Source organism: Sphaerodactylus townsendi, linkage group LG05, assembly GCF_021028975.2.
Source record: "Sphaerodactylus townsendi isolate TG3544 linkage group LG05, MPM_Stown_v2.3, whole genome shotgun sequence".
NCBI lineage: Eukaryota > Metazoa > Chordata > Lepidosauria > Squamata > Sphaerodactylidae > Sphaerodactylus > Sphaerodactylus townsendi.
This window is the reverse complement of record NC_059429.1, coordinates 80,335,402-80,341,401: the sequence shown is the minus strand read 5'-3', so window position 1 is coordinate 80,341,401 and position 6,000 is coordinate 80,335,402.

Here is a 6,000-nt window from a genome sequence, read left to right as displayed (position 1 = left end):
GCAGCCAGGGCAAGTCCATTAAGCTCAATGGGGGCTTCCCGACGGTAGGTAGGCTTTTTTTGCATTTTAAGCCTCTCCATGCTTCTGGGAAATCTTTTTGGGAGTAGCAGGCCAGTGCAGCCATGGTATCAAAGCTGGGTGCTCAGCCCATTGGATGGGACTGTAATGCTAGAAGCCTTTGCAGAAAACAGGCCCTTAACATCTCATGAGTTTGTGCTCTAAATGGTGTCACTTAAACCTTTAAACCTTTATGTGTACCAAGTAAAAACTGTCTTATGATTTATGTCCCTGTGTAGGGCACCAGAGGACAGTGCATCTGCTACCAAAGCTGAGTCAGAGCCCAGAACAAGGGAGATTTTCATTGAAGAGGATCCTGTGGCAGAATTTATTGAAGAAACACAACCGCATTTCCTACTGGAGCCTTTAGGTCAAAGTTCTTTGCTTGGAGAACTGAATGATGCTGCAGCAGCCCTGAGCGAGTTGCCTGCATCACAACAACAAAAGAAACATGTTCGTGGTTTTCAAGGAGAAGAATCTTTAGATCAAATGAGACAACATGGACATAATCAGCACTATATCACTCAGGAAAAAATACCACAGTATGAAGCTATCTTGAGGAATGATGTTCTAGAGAAGAGAATCGTAGAAACTGACCAGGATTCATTACAAGAGATTCATCCTAAAGGACAGAGTTATGGGCAAGGTGATGTTCTAGAGATGGAGAAAACTAGCATTTTTGAGCCAAGAGTGAACCATAAAGGTCTAGTAGTACCTATGCAGAGAGAGAGTATTTTTTCTGAAGGTAGTTCTCTTGGTCATTCCAAGCTGGCAGCGCAAGTCAGTGACCCAAAAGAAAGCCCAGAACAAGAGGACATTCTGTCTTTACGGCAGGTAGGCCAACCCCAATTTCATAAACAAACTTTAAAGATGAGAGAGAGAATTCACACTCAGTGGCCTTCTGTTGATTCTGGGCAGGAAATGTTAAAGAAAAAATATATAGAAGTAGAAATGGACAAAGAGATACTAAAGGAGTGTGAACTTTTAACAGAAGACAGAAAAGGAAAGACTGCTATATCTGAACAGGATCAAGAAGCCAGGGTAGAAATGGATAAGGAAACAAACGTCAAGACAGAGTATCAGGATTGCCAAGTAAATGCTGAAACCAAGGAAATTTCGAAAGATACCACAGATGTCTACTCTTATCCAGAGCATCTGTATAACTTGCTCTTTCTAGGAGACTCTAATGTTGGCAAAACAACCTTTTTGTGCCGTTTACATGATAATTCCTTTAGGCCAAATATAACTGCGACTATAGGTAAATATCTGTCATCTTATGCTGGGACAGACTATCATGTCTTGCATGAAAGCCTAGGCCAGTGGTGGCGAACCTATGGCACTCCAGATGTTCATGGACTACAATCCCCATGCTGGCAGGGGCTGATGGGAATTGTAGTCCATGAACATCTGGAGTGCCATAGGTTTGCCACCATGGGCCTAGACCTTGCTGATGGGAAGCCTGGCTTCTTGATTTTTTTTTGTCTGCTAAACATGGCCTGTTCTTTGACCTGTGTACAGAAATAGTGACAGTGATTTGGTTCCTATGATTCTCTTCTCCTAAGTGAACGAGGCTTCCCATACCGGAGCATGATTTTTTTCCCCAGAGGCAGACTCCTCTGTTAGCGGAAAGGGCTCCTAGGATCCAAATCAGCTACTAGAAATCAGTTGGTGAAAAGCATATATCGAAGATAAATGCTGGCTGCTGTTGTGCTTGTCTCTGAAGCCAGAATAACATATAGTTCCAGAGTTGGTATATCCCGTAAGTAAAGCTTAAAGTTTATGTTCACTTCAGCAAAAAGGCATGGGTGCTAAATTATTCTTTGTAGCCTATCACAGCCATGTATATGACTGAAGGAAAAATTAAAGGATTCCTTTTCCTCTCTAATGGACAGGTGGACCATCTTGGTCACTGCTCATCTACATTTGTAAATTAGTTCAAATGCATTTTCTTTATACACTGGCTAATATTAAGCAGAGTTTAAAATGAACAAACAGGCCCAGTGGCAATGATAGGTGACAGTGGCATAAACACAGTTGTTTTCTCATGGGGATGGGCTTGTGCAGTTTCTTTGATGCTGCTGCATCTGCTGATACAGTGCAGCAGCAACAGGACTTCTATACGGCAGGTTTCCCTGGATTTTCCCTGCCCCATTCCCCCAGCAGTCATTCCCTTCCACTTGATCACTAGGCCTTTGTCAAGAAGTTGGCAGTTGAACATCATTCAAATGTTATAACAATCAGTTTAACAGAATCTCTACAATCCCAGATGTTTTAGGAGAGTTTCTAACCCCTTTCTTTGCAGAAATTTGCCTTTATATCTCCCCAATAAAAGGTACATATAAACTTAGCTGGCTGTTGTGGGTTTTCCAGGCTGTGTGACCATGGTCTGGTAGTTTTAGGACCTAACATTTCACCTGCATCTGTGGCTGGCATCTTCAGAGGCATGTCATGGTAACACCTTACTCTCAGCCATACATGAGGGTGAAATATTAGGAGCTAAAACTACCAAACCAGGCCACATAGCCTGGAAAACCCTCAACAGCCAATTGATTCTGGCTCTGAAAGCCATTGGCAATACATCAATAGAGATATTTTTAAAAATGAAGGTTGGGAATTTAGAGAAAATGGGACACAAAATTGTTGTATAGTTAGTTGCTGATTAAAGCAAACAAACAAACAAAACGTCTCCCAATGTTGGGCAGAGGAAATGACCACCGCAGAAACAGGGGCAGGGAATATTGATAATGTATAGATGGGAAAATCCAAACTTTCCCACCCACACAGCACTATCCAAGCTTTGCTGTGGTTTGGGAAAGACTGGAGAAAAGCTGAGAAAAACTAGCAGTTATTCCAGTCTATGCCCCCTAATTTCAATGGGTTTAGACTGGAGTAACTCTGTTTAGGTTATCATTTTAAGATGTCAAACACAAATTAACAATAGTGCTGTGGGAAAGTGCAAAAACAACAACAACAACAATAACGACAACCCACTTCACAACAGCACTAAATCTGGGGCAAACAAGCTATGTGGAAAAATTACAGTCTCTCTTCTATTAATGTTCTCCCCTGCCCAGCAAAGCCTAAGCCCACTAAAGTTTCTTCACTGAGTGGCTGTTAGGCTGCCAACTTGGCTTGGAAAATCCTTGATTAAGGGAACCGTGCCTTGGGAGGAAGGAGTTTATGGAGGTGAGGGTGCTCAGCAGGGATATGATGCCAGAGTCTGAATTTCAAAGTTGCCATTTCCTCCCGTGGAACTGACTGCCATAGTCAGGAGAAGAATTATAATTCTGGGAGAATTCCAGGCCCATCAGCGATGCGACACACGAGCCCTTGAAGAAGTGTAGCATTTTAGTCTTATCACCAGCTCTTCAGCTTGTCTACTTCAGTTATTGGGAGTTGTTCAGGACTTGCGCAGAAATGCATTGTAAATGGCTGCATTGTGTCCCCTAGGAATGGACTATCGAATCAAAAACCTCTTTGTGGATAACAAATGCTTTGCTTTACGGCTCTGGGACACAGCTGGCCAGGAAAGGTAGGAAGCTCTGAAATACTGAAGAGAAAAGAGCCAAATATATGGTGATGCACATTAGACCCCCTTTTTTTTGAAATTAAAGGGAACCTCCACATTCAGGGGCAGCAAACCTCTGAATACCAGTGCCAGGAGGCAATATTAGGGGAAGGCCTTGATCTCTATGCACAGGTGTTGTATCTCCTGTGGAACTGGGTCGCCACTGTGTGAGATGGGATGCTGGACTAGATGGACCACTGGTCTGATCCAGCACGGCTCTTATGCTCTTACACCCCCCAGAGCCCTTAGGGGATAGGGCGGTATAATAAATCCAACGAATGAATGAATGAATGAATGAATGAATGAATGAATGAATGAATGTCTTTAAAGGACAATTCGATAAGGGATTCGCCATAAAATAGTTAATAAAATAATTAATATTTTTATTTTAAAAATGATAGACCCGTAACAGTCACATTTGTATGTTTGGTTAAACCTTTGGGAGAGGGCTTTTGCTCCCCTGGCCATGACACAGTGCCTAATTTACACTGGGGAGGTTTTAGGTGGTATGTCAAATCCCACCATCTATTAGATACTATGAACTCCCATCAAACAGCCATGCTGCAAGCTGATCAGTCCCATTAAAGCTACTGCTAAAGGCAGAACTTGGTACAGATTAATTATCTGCTCCCTGCGGCAAGTAGCCAATGAGTGCAAAGTTCTGCACTTGGTGTCAGCTTTCTCATGATTACAAGAGATCTGTGAATTTTGCATGGTGTCAGAGAGATATGAGGATGATTTCTGGCCTTCATAATGTCAATGGAGAGATGATATTAATTTTTTTCTTGCCCAGAGGAATTAAAAGTGCAACCTGATGCCAAAGGCACCAATCTATATCAACTCATCCATCAGTGCTGAGCATATGGATGCTGGCAAGAAAAGGCATATAAAATCATGGCCTGAAACATATCCTTTTCTCTCACTATCTCTTTTTATTTTTCACATCCACCCTCAGGAAGAGTTCTGAAATCTTGTACACTGTTTGGTATCGTTTTGGTTGGTCAGTTGAGGTATTACGTGGACTGTGGCTTGTTGACAGTGCACTGCAGCCAGCACATGTTGCATTTGCCATGTGAGATTGCCAGGATTGTTAAGAAGTCATAATTCATGATAGTAGGTAGAAAGGGATACCCTCCTCCCCTCATGTCACTAATTTTGACAAGTTTGCTTCTCCTTCTACATTATTTTGTTTTGGGAAATGTTGGGCGGGGGTGGGGGTGTATGATCAGCCTGTGCCTATATTTGGAAAGTGCCAGGGCAAAGGGCATTTTGTGCTGTGCCCATAGTTCCAGCCCTTCCCCACACTAACTACAGGAGTGTGTGGTGAGCTAAGAATAGCCCCCCACAGAGAGTGTGCTTAGGAAATTTTGGAAATTTGGAAACCTTCTCCTCCGCCCCCTTTCCCCCTTGTGTGTTGATGGATGGTGGAGGGAAGGCGTGAAGCTGTTGGCTGTACTTAGTGACACTGGTGTTTATCACTGGTCGATTCCCCATTCACGATTAGATGCGTGCTTGTCACTCCAAATATCCAGGTTTCCTGCAGAACTCCCCGCTACACCAGCGCTGAACGTGCATTCAGCCCATTTCTGTCGTTCCCCCCCACCCTCAGCACGCATTATTTTTGAACCTGGAAGGAAGTTGACCTTTTCGAAAAATGCATGGTCAGTCTGGAGCAGTGGGGAAGTTGGGCGGGGGTGTGTGTGAATCCGGATTTGAACTACCCGCTCTTGCAAGTGCTGTGGAGCCTCCCATCCAATCAGGGCACAGTGGGATGTGTGCGATTCGCGCACAGCCCTTTATTATTTTTTATTTCAGGTAGCTAAAATCCACGTAGATATGTGGTGACATGGGGCTGTTTAGAATGATTTTTTGATTTTCTGCAACACAAAGAAACACTACACCTCGTATCCACGTGGATACAAGGAGACAAAGCAGCACAGAAACAGGGCATTGCGTGCAGTTTTTCTGTGCATGCTTGCGCAGATGTGGATCCAAAGTGCAGAAAATAAAAAAATTCCCACCCCAGCACAACGAAGCAGTCAATCAGGAAGCCCCTGAGTGGATCGTGTGGCAGATCCGCGAACAGTGGGGAATTCAGCCTGGCTGCTGTGTTGCCTGTAGCAGGGGTCGTTGGGCTGCAGTGGAGATCATGAAACTGCGCTGAAAAGGTCCCAAATCAAACCAAACTGGTTTGTACCCACTTTCATTCTTCCAGTGGGAAATCGAACACTGTTGAACAGGCTGCATTTTCACTCTCCCCCTTCCCCACTAACTGTATGAGCAGAGGTTTGGTTTTCCCACCCCCAAAGGTTGTGACGCTGGAAGCTGTTAAAAGCAATAGCAAGCAAAACCATCTCTCTAATCCCCTTTGGTAG